A 17,794-nucleotide genomic window follows, 5' to 3' on the forward strand; every position below is an offset into this window, starting at 1 on the left:
AAGGCCAGTGCCCCCATGATGCTCAATAACAGACTGCACCACTTTCTAACACGATTCACCAATTGTATGTGTAATTCGGCCTAGTTAATATCTCGTTCTTACAGTTGCAGCAGATGCCTTGCATCTTCCTTTCCTTATAAGGAGAGAACAATGGCCTTTTACCTCATTTTCCAGCCAATTTTTGCATACCCTATCTCAGAATATCACTAAAACAGAACCTTTTTTCCTTTCAAGGGCAGAAGAATAATATATTTTTTTATGTTTCTTCCATTTGAATGATAATTTGTACTCTGCATCCACCTCTAAATGAATTATGAATTGCTGGAAGTCCTGAAAAATAACTAAGAGTGCATTTTTAAGAGTTTTGTTATACCAGTGACCATGTAACTTACTGGAGGCACTAAAAGATCCAGTCGTGCATAAGCATCTGAAGAAAGCCTGAGAGGTCTACAAGAGATCCTATTCTAAAAGATACAAGGGAATGCAGAGGCAATCTATCATGCCCCATAACTTTGAAAAATTGATAATACTTGACACTGAGATTATGACACTGCAAGGGCATATTATCAAGCATTTTGAAAAGTGTGATTTACCACAGCCCTGACAGCATCCCTACCCAGCTCTCCTTTGCACTGCCTAGCTGCATCCCATGACATCTCTGATCATGTCATCAGCTAGTCAAGTAAAACTCTGGAGACATTAAACATGCTGAGACTGGAGAGACTAGAAGCAGATGTAATGCACCAAATATTAAGTAATATTACATATTTGACTGATTGTTGAACTTTGTTCATTTACAGACAAGTTTCTGTTGCGTTTCCTTCTCCTCAAGATTTATGTCATTATTTGCATGTTAATGTGCTTTGAATCAGAGCAGATACTCAGTAAGCAGATATGGAATAAAAGCCCCTTTAAAATTAGACTGTGAAATGCACTCTATGCCTGCTTGTACAATCTGTAAAGATAATGCTGCAGACTACACTCATAATAAGATTGGTATTAAATATACTTTGAATATGACAATGTGATAATATGAAAAGCAGTTCAAGTTCTTTCTAATCTCATTCTCCCCTTCTCAGTAAGAATCATGAAACTCAGACTTGGCCTTTTAATGGGTTAGATATACCTTATCAGAATACTTAAATTGCTCTGCCAAGTCAAATTTAAGAGGCCAGGCAGTACATCATGAAGAGAAACTACATAAAACGTAGCTGAACAAAAAAGGTCTTGACAAGGATATGTTTCTTGTGGAAGAATATTAGGTACAAGACTAGGACAAGAAAGTGGGATGTTAGGAAGGCTTTTATTTTTGTTGTTCTGTAGGATAAATGCTGAAGGTGTATCAAGAGCATTTGGTTTCTGCTTTTGTAAGGAAGAAGCATGGTGGGGGGAAATGGTGGATTATCTCTTGGCTAACTGTAAAAATGGCTTCCAAAACAAACGAAGTTTGAGCAATTCCTCAAATGCCAGTCTAATAAATACGTTGAAATTACTTTTAGTTTAAACTTTTCATTGTTAATTTATTCCCCTTTCTCCTCTCACAGATCAATTGCATGTCTAGTTTTTGTCTGTTGTTTAATTAGATTTAGGCTTCTCAGAGTGCACAGAAGAAAAAGCAAGATAGCTAAACTGGTCTGGCAGAACAGAAGAGGCATTCAGTACAGCTGTGCCAGAGTCGGGAGTTTCATTCCTTGTCAGATTTTCTTTCTGTGTACTTGTACAGACTGAGAGGTTGCCCTCTAAATGCTAAATTAACTCTAGTGGAAGACAAAGCTGACTGTAACCATAGCAGAACCAGAGTTCTCAAGTTTTCTTTAAATGGAAGTTTCTATTTGCAGAGGAGAGAATGTTTTATTAGAATTCTCTTGGTATTCTTACAATACTGGAAATAACAATAAAATGTAATATAGCCTTTTGGGGGTAGGAAAATTTTTTAACAGAAAAATACTTCAAAACATGGTAAGAATGTGGCAGTGGTTAAATTTTTCCAGACAGTAAAACATATTCTACACAGAGATAAATCTGCAGGATTACTTAAGCTATACTCACTTTTGACCAAAAAATATTAACAAGGTAGTTTCTTTGGCTCTGTGATGGAAAAGAAGCCTCATTCAGAAAATGGAGATATTAGAAGAATTTCCAATGCTTTTATAAATAAACTTGGGCTCTTATTCAGAGAGAGGGAACATTTCTGAGCTTCTGGGAAATAAAAAGTCACCCAGGAACCCCAGTCTTGGAGACATTTGAAATGACCCATGAATTTATTGCAGCCAACATCAGCTCAGGTAAATCAACAGATAATAAATTCTTTCCCATTCCATCAGGAAAAAACTTCTGCTACTGAATATCAGATCCATAACATTCTTAGACACTGTTTTCAGGGTTTTTTCAATAAGATCTTATACAAGATAATTATTTTTTCTATACGCCTAGGAAATAACCCCCTTTAAGTTTTCTGATGAATGCTTTTATCAGGTTACGCGTAAACAAAGGTTCCATTTCAGCCTCAGGAGAGAAAAGTTCTGCTCATTTAGGTGCTTGGAGCTGTCAAGAAGGTAGATTAGGTGCAGCACACAAAATGAATTTTTGAAAGGATCACTAGCTAAGAACAAATGGTAGTCATTAGAGAAGCCTACAGCCTGGTTCAAAGAATCTCGTTAGGCCTCCTCTGCTGACAGGCTCATCAGCTGATTGCAAAGAAAAGTTGCTCACAAAAGAAGAAATCATAGCCTAACATGAAGAAATGCCAGTAAGTAAAAAATTCTCTGATGGCCTTGTGGAAACCCATACCTTTCATCCATCCTTAATACTGGTTTCCAAGTGTGAACTTAGTGGCAAGAATTTTGTGGACTGCAAGGGAGTGAAGCCACGACTTGGCTACGTTTAATTTCCTTTACCTGTGTGGCCAAAGGGTCTTTTATCTTGCTCTAGTACTGTTGAAGCATGTAAATCTTAAAGGCATATGGATCTTGGATTGCTTCTGGTGATGTTTCTAGTAAGATTTCCACTGAGTGTGCTGGAAGAGATGCACAAAGGACCACTCCTATAAGTATGCTGGCATACTTAGCTGAGTAATTCATTCACTGCAGAAAACTGTTATTTGATAAAGGCCCTGATGAGATAGCTACTTCAGGCTGTATAACTTTCAAAACAGCAGCTTTTGTACATTTTCTGCAACTGTATGTACATTTTGCTGTTCATGATTCATACATATATCAAATACAATGCCTAAAAGTCTTTTCTATTGACATTGCCAACTTGATTAATCAAGTCTTGTTGATTTTTCAGTCCTTCAAGTTCTGCCTTGAAAGAGAAGAAATCAAGTTTAAGCTTTCAATTATGGATGCTTGCTCACTAAATGTCACAGCAATAAATTCGTCACACTCTCAGTAAACTAGCACTTCAGAACACACTGTAAACTTTGATTCGAAAAGAGAGAAAATCATGTCCTTATATTCCTTTCCCCACTTTTCAGATTCTTTTTTCACCCTTTATAACTTTCCCCAGGATCCAGAAATACCTTCTGGGTCCTCTGAAGTGGAATTCATATTGTATGGGTACCGCTAGCAGGACTAAAACCACAGGCTTTGTAGTGGCTTTGTTGCTTCTTAGGACTGAGTTTTGCCAGGCATGCCTTGCTTGAAATAATTTTGACCAGTCTGTTGCTTTTCTCTAGAGTTTGTTTAGATGTAGCATTTTTTTTTCTAATGAGCAGGTGGATAAACCTAATTCATTTTCCTTTTACTAATCTCTGTATGGTGTAAGAGTAATTTTATAAAGACAGTAATTTACAAGTAGTTCTTCCTGAAAAGTGAAACATTCATGTTGCTGAGATAATGATGGAATGCAGCAGAATATGGGCCTGGTATGGAGCAAGGGCCTTTAGCTGGGAAAAACACTGTAAAGGGATTATGGGACCAGGATTACAAGAAAATGGACACAGGCTGGCACTGGAATCTAGAAACTGGAAGGCTATAAAAAACTTGCAGACACAAAGCTTGGTAGAAGCAGTTTTAGGCATAAAAAAATAAGAAAAAAAACAATTAACATAGATAAAAACACCATCTAAAATAAGTTCAGATATAATGAGAACTTGCAGATCAGAGACAAAAGAGCAAGGTGTAGCACTTGTTAGCAAGTAAATAAACAAGATCCCAAATGGCTCCTAAAGTACAGAAGAAAAACTATAATTATGATCATATTTCTCCCAGCAATGGGTTCAGAATGTTGGCTGTACACCCCCCCCTCACATACAGAATTAAATCATTCATTTTATAATCCAGAAGAATATTGGAAGAATGACCACACAACCAGCATAAAACCAAATAAGCAAGTAACAAAAAACTACCTACTGGCACCATATTTGAACTGCTGGGTCCAGTTCTGGGCTCCTCAGTACAAGAGGCACATGGACCAGGAGACAGGGCTGATTTCCTCAAGGAAGCATGAAGATGATGGAGCTTCTGGAGCATCTCTCCTGTCAGGAAAGGCAGAGAGAGCTGGGATTGCTCAGCCTGGCAAAGACTAAGGAGGATCCTACCCATGTGTACAAATACTTCATAAGGGGAGTAAAGAAGATGGAGACAAAACCTCAGTGGTGCTCATGGACAGGACAAGAGACAACAGGCATGAATTGAAATACAGAAAATTGCAATTAAACATAGGAAAAAAATCCTTCACCATAAGGGGGACACAGGTTTCACAGGAAATTTGTGGTCTCCATCCTTGGAGAAACCCAAAACCCAGTAGGATATGGCCCTGAGCAAACTACCTCAGTCTGTTTTGAGCCGGCCAGTTGGACTAGGTGCTCTTCGTGAGTCCTTTACTACCTCAGCATCCTGTGATACTGCAATCATGTGTGAATCTATGATTCTATGAAAAGAGGAAGAGTGTGTAAAATTTTTAACATTTTTCTATAGATGCTAAGAGAGGCGGCCTATTTTTATAGCCGCCTGTGAAAGTCTCCTTTCTCATGCTAACCAGCTGGGAAAACGGTTTGAGGTTTTGTAAACTATCTCACAGGTGCAAGCTGTTTGTGTCTTTGTTTTCCACTCTGGGAAAAATATTTTGGAAATGGATGTTGTGCTGCTCAGCCAATCCCTCTGGGAGGTGGATGGTCAAGCATCCAATGGTTTTATGCCACCCTTGCAAACAAAGCTATATAAGCTGAATTATATAATTAAATATAGCCACTTCTGGCCTTTGAACCCAATCCTGGATTGGTGTCATTCTTGGTACAACAGCGACATTTTTCTTTCTGTATTACTGCTTTTTGTTATTTAATAGTTACATCTGGAGTAATAATAATTCGCTCATGAAACTGTTAAGATGCTAATGATAAATTAGTTTACATATAGGTTGTTTTTCTTCTTTTTCTATAACAAGATTTTGAGCGTAATAGTATTTCCAAAGTGCATATATAGTGTACATGGAGTGTAGTCAGTGACTGGGCAATGTATTCACTAAGAGAGCTCATTTTGTCAGTCACTTATCACTGCTTCACTTCTATAGCGTGACTAAATATTCTTTTTTAAAGGGTTATATTTTAGTTTGTTGAAGGTCAGTCCAGTCACATAGACTGTTCCAGCTCTAATACAATGTGACTAGCTGACAAAGAGTTTTTAGGAGGTTTGCTACCCTTATTCACAACTAAGAGCAATCAGGGTAATTCTCAGGTTACAGCAATAACTGGAGCATACTTTATTAGGTTTATGTTGCATGTGCAGTAGCCACAGCTACGTGGTATTTTTTTATGAAAAGGGGTTTTTTTTTGTTTGGTTGAGGATTTTTGTCTGTTTGGGGGTTTCTTGGCTTTTTTTACTAGACTTGAAATAGGTTTCCACGTTATATTTTACAGGGTCTGGGTTTTGCTGACTTTCTCTATTAGCAGTAATAGTCCCCTAGTTTGGAAAACACAACTGTCAATTACTATGAAGCAGCTCTGAGTCACTGATTGTTGCCTTTGGCTAGAAGGGTGGATGACACTGAAAGATCTCATAGGATGCTCAATGAAAAAGTAAACACAGAAGAAAATGAGAACTTGTAAGTGCCACAGAAAGAACAGAGAACTCAGTGATCAGGAAAAATAAAACAAACATTTCCAAAGCCTCAGAATGAGAGGCAATTTTAATTAAAACTATTATGTCCTATGGAATAGAAGTCAAAGCCCACCCAATTGCTTTTTGATATTTACAGAGAAACCAGATGGATTTTGTAGCACAGAAGATATCAGAAGACTGCACTTACATATGGAAATCTGACAACAGATCTTAGATATGAAAATCTCTCTATGAAAGTTCTGGCCAGCAGGTATTTTGTTGTGAACTAACATTAGCCTCAAAGTGAGCATATAATTTCTGTGTCATACTGGATGATATAACTCCCTTGGCAGAAAAAATAAGAGACAAGGTCAATGAGAATGAAAAAAGAGCTGCAAATACTTATATATCTTGAAAACAAATAGTCTGGAATTGTTCCACTACTAAACACAACAGAACTGATCATAATTGGTAATTTCTGATTCAAAAGGTAATGTCATTATTTTGTCAGTCTTTGCTTCTGTTGATAATTCCAAATTACATTTGCAAATAGGGAATTATTTTTCTGCCACAGAACTTTTTCTTTTTTAATGTTTAATGCATGTATTTTAGATCAAAATTCATATTTTCTGGTTAGCAGCAGAATGGATATGCTTCTATTGTATAATATATAAGTGTACAAGACACATAAAAAGGCTTGTACATGAAATGTGGTATTGTGTAACAGCAATGATTCTAAACCCTGGTGCTTTAGTCAGCAAACAAATACTAAAAATCTGGAAAAGGAGGAATTGCAATGTTTGCCTGAGGTTAAGTGGGCCAACCATCTGGTTTTAAATATAGCAAGACAGTAAAATTTGCTTTTTATATTATCGTGAAAGCAAAAGCAGCTGCAGTGGAACATACAGGTGACATATTCAAGACAGAGAGACGAACCTTCTTGTACAGTGTTGGAATGCTGCTAATGAGTCTTCTGAGAATAAAACCAATGTTCATGCAGAAGCAATTTCTGACTCTGTCAGTCAGTTTCACCCTGGATAAAGAGGAGCAACACTCAGAGTACTTGCTATTGCTTCTGTCAAAAACAACACTGAAACTCATAATAAATTCTTGTTTTTAGTGAAATATTACATGAGCCCAGCCAGTCACAGCAGTAGGCAAAAATGCCAGCTTCGGCTTTGCTCACTATTGGCATTTCTGTCACATCTCATCAAAAGGACCCCCCCAAGTCTTTGCTCCCCTGTCCTTCTCTTATAGCTCCCATGCCAGGTCTCCATGATGACAGTCATACTTTAATCAATCAATATCTGCTACCACTGCTTCTAGCTGAAGAACAGTGTATCACATCACCAGTCCTCCTGTTAATTAAAGTGGATCCTGCTTGTGACATTTATACAACAGATTAAAAGATAATGTAAGAAAAAAAGGCTTTTGTTAACCTGCAGCTTCATTCAGCTCTTCACCATGGGAATTTTCTCTAATTCAACTGTTTTACATACACTATAGCAAGAATAATTAAGCTGAAAGGGAACAAAGAGTCAACTGACCTGACAACTGGTGGATATCTTACTGAACAGGGAGCCTCCCCAGAGCTGGCCAAACGGAAAGAGATCCAGCACAGTAACTCTTCTCCGGGATTTCTCTGTTAAGCCCCTGAATTAAGCAACTTTGTCCACTCAGGCTATTACCTACTGAAGTAAATGTCCAGGACTGTTCTCTGACATCCAAGTAACTCATACAGAACAGCCCACATCATATACTGAATGTCTAAACCCTTGAAAATGAGATGACCTCAGTAAAAAACTATTTCAAATGCCCATAGTCTTTTTGACTACCGGGAACTGGTACAGTTTAACCAGTAGAAATTTAAGTGTATGGGAACATTCTTTCACTAACACAGTTAATTACAGTAAGAACCAGTGATTGCTTTCAGTAGATAGAAACCAGCTAAACTGATTGGTAACAAATTCTCATGGAATAAAGCAGGAAAACTGGGTCCTACACTGACTATGATTTCTATTTCATAAGGCATAACCTTCGCTCTTTCTATTGATGGTAGTCTGTAACACCATACAGAATAAAAATTCTGAGGCTAGGAGAACTTAGCTTTAGCATGCACTTTTCACATTGTGAAAAGCAATGAACTCATATTTACCAAGATATCTATTTCATATACGTAGCACAGAAACCCATCAGTTTCAAATTTTTCAAGAGTTTCTGAGAAAGAATGACTTATAAGAAAGATTCATCTTATAAGATGACTTATAAGAAAGAAATCTCTGATTTCTTTAAATACAGTGAAAATCAGTAATTGAAACTGAAAAGCTGGCTTCAAATTTCTATTCTGATGTAGTGAGACTGCACTCTAATGATCAGTACACCACAGCTCCTAGGTGTGCACATTGTGAACCAGACATTTTCAGACATATGGAGTGAGTAAATCTGAGCTGAATGTTTTTATGAGTTCTTGTTGCATGTTTTATTCCCTAATGCTTCCTGGACATAAGGACTATCTCAAGATGAATTACTTTTTTCCTCCCTTCCTAATGCCTCCTATAGTCTTACTGAGCTCAACATGTCAGAAAAATAGATGGGCTAAAAGGAACAACAACAAACAAACCAAAAACCTCACAGATTCATGAACTGTCTGCACTTCACCTCTATAGAAGTCTTTTTATGGCTAATGTGCCCGATATTTTTCCTGTTCTGGCACTGGCACACTAACCCCTTTTCACATCCCCAGAGGTTTACATTCTCAAAGTGTTGGTAGATCTTCAAGGTCCTGGATCCATTAATAAGCTGTGCTGAAGGCTTTTGCAATTGAAATTCATCAGATGATCAAAGTCTTCATTTGAAGCACTCTGAGAATTACTCATATAGTGAGAAGTATTCAACAAATTCCTCCCCCTGTCAAGTGCGCACTGTAATCACCGAACTCATGAAAAAAAAGGAGAGACATTCGTGCCAGGGACATTTTCTGATCACACCTTTGTACAAGTTTTTAGCCCCCCTTTAAAAGAGATTGAGGTCCCAGTTGAAGATGGGCACCTCTGGCAGTCTCAGAAAAGGTTTTTAGCTTCTTGGAAATTAGAAAAATTATTTCTACCACCAGCATTTCCTCTCTGCTTTCCTGTGGTTAATTCCTAAGTATCTCATTGGTTAAAGTGAGGCTCTCATGCTTGTGTATCTATTTCCTGAAAACTTCTCAGTCAGGCATGCAATGTACCTAAAAGCTAGGTTTTGCTACTGCAAATCCTTTTGGGAATCTTAACACCTGTTGCTACTCACTTCATGACACGTCTTTTTGGAGATTCTCTGGATGTCAGTGAAACTTGCCCCCAGACAGCCTGGAAAAACACCAGAGAGAAGTTCTATCTTGTGCCTCTCTTCAAATTTGCAGTATTAAGTTCATGACCAGTCATCCCAGAATTAACAGTAATTATCCTTATTGCATGATACTTATTACAGTGGGAAAGCAAACATGTAAATGCCAAACAATTTCTAGTAGAGCAGAGTACAAGTCATGACCTGTTTCAGTTTGGGAGCACACTTGAACTGTCCATTTGCAGTGCATAAATTGCAAAGCTCTGATGGAGTATTGACTGATATAATCAAGGAGATTTTGTAGCACTCTAATATTTCAGGCGCAGCTGAGCTTTACTGAATTTTCTCAAGTGTTCAAAAAATTACTGAAAGCCTGAATGAATGCAAAGTAGCACATGCATTCCCCATCAGATGGTTACCAACAGTGTGACAGCTATATTAAGCAGAGAAAATTACTGCTTATAATCCAAGAGACAGGATTTTTTTGGTGCATATGTTTGTTCATACAATGATTACCATGTATAAGAATGAGGATACAAGGCAATAACAGATTTCTTCCCTTTGGGAATGCTTGTGAGTCATATTACAATAAAAAATGAGTTCTTTTTGCACATGTACATAAAAATGCCACTTATTATGTAAATTCAGTCTGCCCGGCATTAACTTACCTCTGTTATTGAAAAACACTTCAACCTAAGGCCCCCAGGTCCACACTGCGGGGGTGCAGCTGAATGACTTTCCTATCACTCACATAAAAATAAATTAATTAAAATGGAAGTGATCATGAATCAAGGCTATGAAGAAATTTTTATCCACATAAACTGTCTTAATATAGCCTAATATATGCAGAAAGTCTATCTAATTACCATAGCACATTGAGATTTCTGGGATGGCACAAACACTCAAAATAAAGCAGAGTGATTATCTAATTAATGTTTAATTGTAGCTACCAGTTATTGTCCATCAAGTCTCTGGGTGCATATGCCTCCTTTTTTCTTGTCCAAACATAAAAGTTCCAAAGACTTACAAAAGGGTTTGGGGTTTTTGGAGGGATTTTTTTGTTGTTTGTTTGTTTTTTAAAAGGCAAGCTCAGAGAACGAGAAAAAACCTACTTTGTTCTGCTAATCCACAATTCAGGGATGGCCCAGATATTTGGCTTCAACTTGTCTTTGGAGTGGAGCTGTGCTTTAAAATTTTTTAAGTCCTCTTCCACAGGATTATTTTGTTCCTCTGCTAAGAACTTCAAAATAAATTTTAACCTTTTCTATTTTTTTTAAAAATGTGATGTACTTGCTTACTTTAATTAAAACAACTTTCCACTGTAATATATGTGAAATATGAAGCTAGGGCTTTACAACAAACCAAACATTATGAAACAGTAACTTAAACAACTTGGTAGGACCATTAATATATATATATATATCTATAATTTTGTTGATTTTTTTTTAACTGGGGGGTTTTATTTTAATTATTATCAAATATTTTATAAGGGAGAATGTGAAAGCAATTTTGGTTTAATATGTTACAAAATACATGTAGGCTGTTTTTTTTAATTAATTAACTCACTATAATTAATTTCATCAGTGGCTAAGCCACAACTCTTGAGACAAGTGGTGAAAAGAAATTCATGAGACAAAAGTAGAATTCAAGGTTCTATTCCTAGCAAGATCTTGGCTGGTTAATATTAATGCTTCCCACATGTGCAAAGTCTTACGTGTTATAGATGTCTGGATACAGCTGAGCTGCTGAACAGTTCTCTCAAGGCTGTACTTTAGAAGGATTCAAAAACTCCATTTTCCTCCAACCTAGTCAGGCAGATAAGAAATGCCCTACACAGATTTGCAGTTAGCACCAAACTGAGGACATGGTGGGTCACCACCTCACTTTAAAACAGTGCCAAGAATGCACACCTTGGTTGAAGGAGAGAGGGGCTTCTCTTTGAGAAGGTTCATATCCATTGCTCTGTTCCACCGGAAGGAATGCCCAACACTTAAGTCCATGAGCTATTCTGAATTAGGGTATTTTCCATACTCCTCTCATTATGTCCCCTCTTGGGTACAGCTGTTGGCTGATTTCTGGGGTGCCTACCCAAAAGGGTCTCATGCTCCCCATGCTCATACAAGTTGCTGCATAGGTAGATCAAAAGTCCATCTAGCACAGGAGCCTGCTTGCCATGCTAGCCATGAACTGTTACTCTAAGAAAAGTAATGTGAAAGATGTGTAAGGCTTTTCTCTAACACTTTCCCCGCTCCAACTATTTTTGACATAATAAAATTAATGTAGTCATTTACCACCTTTTAGATCACAATTAGGGCCATCACTTTTGTGACTGTAGATTTATTAAAGAAAAAATTACATAATTTTTAAAAATACACCTTATAGAGCTAAGCTATTAAAACATTAGAAAATAATATCCCAAGGATTCAGTGAGCCCCTCTTGGATATGTACATATATGCATGTCTGTGCTGCATTGCAAAATGATTGACGAATGAAAGCAAGCAGTAATTATTCCTCTCAATAAAGGACTAGCTTAAAGTACATTAATAATTACTGAACCATCTAATATTTTACCTACATCAGGTAAATTATGAGAAAGGCAAATTAGTAGGATGTCTCCTCTATAATCAAGAAGAATATTTGGTGACAGTGTTTATTATTATCAAAACCATCTTCATTGAACAACTGCACTAGTGACAAATTATGTTTATATTTGTATTGATCACACTTATTTACCATGACAACAGTAATATTGTTAGTGTTAAGCACAGCTATTGTTATGCATTTGCATGGTACTTCACAAACACATGCTTAAATACCTGGCACAAGTTTTTTTTCCATTAATAAGTTCAATAATATTCAACATAATCAGTCCAATATCTACCCTAAAGGACTAACAATCAGATTAAGCAAGAGAAAAACCAGATACAGAGTGATAATTTACGTAACAGATTACCTGAGGAATTACAGGGGAGAATGGAAAATTAGGAAGGACACCTGAAAGAATTTTGAGATTTAATAGAGAACTGGAAAAAAAGAAAAAAGCTCACAAATAAATAAATTAAAAAAAAACCCAAACCCACACTATAGAGGAAAGAGAATGGAGAATGGTAGAATCAATAACAAAACAGGCAAAAAAGGAGAAACGAGACTAGGCAGGGATATGAAGGTGATTACTTGCCACATCAGCTAGCCAGAAGCTAATTTACTGCCACTGTCCGTATAAACACTTAGCCCCCGCGAATGGTGGGTACTTTTAGTTCATTCATTCATTTCCTGGTGTTCTCACTATAAGCTGAACACACAGACACACAAGATGTTGACCTGCAGCAAGTTGTAATTGCTAATTAGCTGTCCTGTATCTTGCACGTATGTCTGACCTTTCAGATGCTTCAGATGACCCTTCATGCTCCCGAACACCCTGCATGACAGAGCATGAACTGTGTGACCATACCCACTGGGTAATCAATTCAGTAAGTTAACATGTGGTTAAGATAACACCTACCAATTTCTCCACTGTGGACAGGTTCTTAAATGGTTTATATAACCAAGGAACAAACATAACATTTGTTTAAATAAAACATTGTTTTTTCTCAGTTCAGCACAAGTTTTAGAATATACTTCCTCTGCAATTTTATATTCCTACCCTATAGAATTACAAAACCATAAAGTGTGCTGTATTGGAAGGGATTTCTTGAGGCCATCCTGCTTCTGCTCAAAGCACGGCCAATTAAGCAGGTGGCTAAGGGCATATTCTGTAAGGTTTTGAGTATCTCCATAGATAGAGAATCCACAACCCCTCTGAGCAGCCTGCTCCAGCATTTGACCAATCTCACAATAAGAATTTTTCCTTCTTTCTAATAATATTTTTCAGCATTCCAACTTATATTATATTCCAAGTTATAAGCAACAGCAAGGGCTCCCCATGGCCTGTTCTTCTCAAGGCTGAAAAATCCAGCCCTCACAGTCCCTCCTTGTACTCCAAGTACTGAAGTCCCCTCACTGGCTTGGTGACCTCAGTATGTCAATGTCTTTCTTGTACGGGAAACCTCAAAACTGGAATGAAATGTAGTTTCACGAGTGTTGAATACATGGCAATAATCAATTGCCTTGACCTGCTGCCTACACACTTGTCCAGTATGAGGCTGTCCCTCTTTGCTGCAAGGGCACAGCAAAGACTTACCTTGAACTTCCTTCCCACTAGCACCCTCAGGTCTTTTTCTACAAAACAACTCTGCCTTCTCAGGTGCAAAACTGCACTTGCCTTAGGAAACAAATAATCACCCAAACTCACTGCAGAACTGGGTATTTCTAGGCTGTTACTTCAGAGAGCTTTGAATTGAAAACTGCATTGTTCTGAGTTCTGAACTCTGTCATGAGCAGAGTTCATAAGCAGAAAAGAGATATTTCTATAGTAAATTTTTAATGCTATTTTAAAAAACAATGGGGATTTTAAGCAAGTTTAAGAGAATAGTTCAGCTTAATTTTCTTTTATTACCACAGTTAGAAATTAAATATCAGAATTGATAAATGAGATCATTAACCTACTGTACACTACCATCATTGCCAGATTTTCATATCAGTATAAATAAAACTCAAAAAAGTAAAGAATTTAGGTGCCTCCAAAACAAAATCTCAAGCAGAAAAAAACCCCAAAACTGTTAGAGGGGAAAAAAAACAAAGTATATTACCTGACCTTGTACATGACCAAAACTCTCAGGCCTCTCTGAGTCACCTCTCACTTGCTCTACTTACAAGACTCAAGATTCGGGTGCAATTTCTTGCAAATTCTTGAACTGGAAGTGGCATGTAAATAACACAGTAACACTAACTTTCCAATCTGGTTGCAGAAATATGGACCAGAAAGTATGAGTTTGAATCAGTACACCTCCATTGCACAGATGAAGACATGATTGTATCCACAGGTATGGATATATCCATGGATATTGATGACTTTGTACCATGTACTCAGTAGCATGACCTAGACCGTGGGCTTTTGAAGAAAATGATTAAGCAGCAAAAATTTGTGTAAGGAGATACTCAGTTTTAAGAAGCATTGAGAGACATAGAAAATACTTCAGGTGCAATATCCAGATATAGAAGCATAGAATAGTTTTGGTTGGAAGGGACATTTAAAGATCATCTAGACCAACACCCCTGCAATGAGCAGGGACAATTTCAACTGGATCAGGTTGCTCAGAACTCCATCCAATCTGACCTTGAATGTCTCCAGGGATGGGACATCTATCACGTCTCTGGGCAGCTTGTTCCAGTGTCTCACCACTCTCATCCTAAAAAAATTGATCTCATATATCTAGTCCAAATCTAGTCTCTTTTCATTTAAAACCATTACCATTTGTCGTATCACTACAGACTCTGATAAAAAGCTTGTCCCTATCTTTCTTATAAGCACCCTTCAAGTACTGAAAGGCCACAAAAAGGTCTTTTTAAAGCCTTCTCTTCTCCAGGCTGAACAACTCCAACTTTCTCAGCCTGGTCTCATAATAGTGGTGGTCCATCCTTCTTACAATTTTTATGGCTTTCCTTTGGACTCACTCCAACAGGCTGATGTCCTTCCTGTGCTGGGGACCCCAGAGCTGGATGCAGCACTCCAGGTGGGGTCTCAACAGAGCAGAGTAGAGGGCGAGAATCACCTCCCTTGACCTGCTGGCCATGCTGCTTTCCATGCAGCCCAGAATTTGACTGGCTTTTTGGGTTTCAAAAACACAAAACACATGCCAGCTCATGCCCAGCTTTTCATCCACCAGTATCACCAAGTCCTCATCAGGGCTTCTCTCAGTCCATTCATCCCTCAACCTGTACTGATACCAGGGTTTTACCGACCCAAGTGCAAGACTTCGCAAGCTCTTCCAGGTCTCAATCAGGTTCCAGGTTCTATATGCAAGAGAATATGTGAAAAAATACAAATTCAGGCTTAGAAATTTTAGAAGCCAAATACTCATTTCAGAAGGTACTCTGTACTCCATAAGCTGGAAGACCTTATATTTTTGTAAGGTCACCCAGCCCTGACACTATAAAGATCCAACAGATCTTGACTGAGTTGTAAATTCACAGAAGGTTGTGCACTTATCAGCCATGTAGTTCTTCTATGAGGAGTTAGCATGAGCTATTGTAACTCCTGAACCAGTAGTATAGTGGAAATAACAATAAATGTTCTCCCAGCACAGTTTTTTTCCCTTTCTCATCGATGTGCATTTATTGTAAAAACTTTTGAAAGTCTCCAGCCGGGAACTAATGTTGTTCCCCTTATGCCCATCAATTCCCTAGAATTCCCTTTATCTATGCTGTTCAACGTTTTTTAACTCTCACACAGCAATTTTGCCGAAACAGTGACAGTGTCATAGCTGAAGATTCCAAACAGTCATAGAAAAGGGTATAAATTCCGCTGTCAAAGAATAACAGTTCATAGAGTGATACATATATCACAAAAAGGGCAAAAGCATTGTGTAGTCCTTATACGCCCCAGGCATCCAAATACTAAATTGGTTAAAACACCTTTTGGCCCAGCATGAGTGAGGCATTATTTACTAAGCCAAGAACAGATAAAAGCACAAGCCCATGTTCTCAGTTCCAAGTCTGACTGTGAGTAAAAAGGTGGAAGGCACAGTCATTCATCCACCTACTAAGATTAAACCACTGGATGAAATATCACTGTTATTTATTTCTATGGTGCCTAATCTTCCATTATGGCCAGTGAAAAGAGAGGTCTCAGAGCTCAGCCTAAAAGACCTGTTCATCGCCCAGATGAAAAGCTGCTTCAGCACTATCTGTATTAATTAGATCCCCCTTAACATTATGATATGTAGCTCACATATAGATATGTGCACTGCAGACACCTTATAGTCAGGAGTCTGAACCTGGAACAGAACCCTACTTTTTGTCTTCTCTCACTAATTTTTTCTAACAAGAACCAAACTCCAATTTGTTGGCACTCGGGAGAAAAAATTGGATCAAGTCTGGATTTTCCTACTAGTGCTTAAGCATAGATCAAGCAGAACTGTGAAATACTGAATAAGATATGGTTAGATATGTTTTGTGTCCTTGATTAGAGCTTTCACCCACAGTCCTTAATTCAGTAGTCAAGCAATTTAAAGCTAAACCCCTAATTTTCAGGTATTGGAGTATAAATCTAACTAGGGAAGGGCAATATTCTCCCAGATAAGAAAATAAAGCCAGAAAGAAAGCACAGCAGACTCACAGTCAACAAGTCTTAACACAGGCAAGTCAGCACATTGGAGTTGCTGAGGAGGCTTACAGAAGCTTTCTCCAAAGTGTCCTTTGTGGGATCTGTCAGCTTGTCTTGTCAGCTCTGAGCATCATGCAACTGCATATGCTACTCCTGGTGAGGGCAAATGCGCCAACTGAAAACATCATTGCTTCCAAGTCTCACAACTGCTTTATTTCAGAAAATCATAGAGGAAAAGGTCACCTTGAAAGCTACAGTGTAGAGAGAAAGGCAAGTGTCAGGCAGGCACAGTTCCATCGGAGAGAGGCCAGAAAGATATAATCTGGAAAGCAGATCAGGGACTTGCCTAGAAGTGCAAAAGCTGCCGGACCCTACTTTCAGCTGTGCCTGCATTGCAGTGGGCACAGTCAATAACAGGCGTCAAAGACAAACTTCACAGCATCCTGACTCTGTTCCTGGGCCAAGTCCCAAATGTGGATCACAGCAAAGCCTAGAGGCAATTTTGGCAACAAGTTGAAAGTTATCCCAACAGGCTGCCACCAGCTGAGTATTGCCAGCCTATACAGCATGCCTGCTACTTTTTCTCCAGCTTTGATGTGCACCTTGTGCTGAGTACTTCAGGCTTATCCAGAAATGTCTGGGTTGCAGCCAGAGCTTTGGCAGGGAAGCAAAATGGAAGAAGCATGACAGAAAAGCCACCACAATTCACCATGCATGGTGGACAGTCATGGCACTGAATGCACATTTAGTGCTTTTTATTTGAAAAGTGCAACACACGATATGTGCATTCCCACTACATATGTGATTAAATTTTACTTTGTCATGTTTATGTCTTTGATGTCTGTCTTTTATGTCTTCACTTCTTGTTACAGGGTGAGCCTGTCCAATTTAATGTTTTTAAACACTTAATACATTGTAAGAGGCAGGAAAAAATTTGGGCTAGGGATATATATTTGGGAAGAGAATGTGAAGATCTGTGAATAAGTGTTATTTTTCAACCCACATCTTACACCTCCCCTTCAGCTGTTGAGCAGCTTCTTGTTTAACAAAACAGCAACACTTCTGGGACCTGAAATGGTGTCAGTGCGTACAGATTAGTAAAAAATAGAACATTTGATAAAGAAAAAAGAAAAATATCTACCCCAGATATTCTACTCTAGGATCTCAAATAAAAACTTACTCTGTGCATATTTTATCCTCTTCCAATGCACCTGCTTTGACCTTTTG

The 17,794-nt window shown here is 38.1% G+C and overlaps 1 long non-coding RNA gene across 4 annotated transcripts in view; it reads right to left on the reverse strand.

Annotated features, from left to right (window-relative positions):
* The window catches only part of LOC138107765 (uncharacterized), a 98,670-nt gene that overhangs the window by 27,084 nt on the left and 53,792 nt on the right, over positions 1 to 17,794 (reverse strand). For 2 of the 4 annotated variants that reach the window (XR_011149693.1, XR_011149691.1), the window contains exons 2-4: positions 6,975 to 7,071; positions 4,772 to 4,872; positions 4,353 to 4,477 (exon numbers count right to left, since the gene is read on the reverse strand). This is a non-coding gene — a long non-coding RNA (uncharacterized lncRNA). Of the gene's footprint in view, positions 1 to 2,897; positions 3,017 to 4,352; positions 4,478 to 4,771; positions 4,873 to 6,974; positions 7,072 to 17,794 lie in introns of all 4 variants that reach the window. The other 2 variants (XR_011149694.1, XR_011149692.1) reach the window with 2 other exon arrangements.

The sequence above is a fragment of the Aphelocoma coerulescens genome, chromosome 1, assembly GCF_041296385.1.
Source record: "Aphelocoma coerulescens isolate FSJ_1873_10779 chromosome 1, UR_Acoe_1.0, whole genome shotgun sequence".
In the NCBI taxonomy this organism is placed as follows: domain Eukaryota; kingdom Metazoa; phylum Chordata; class Aves; order Passeriformes; family Corvidae; genus Aphelocoma; species Aphelocoma coerulescens.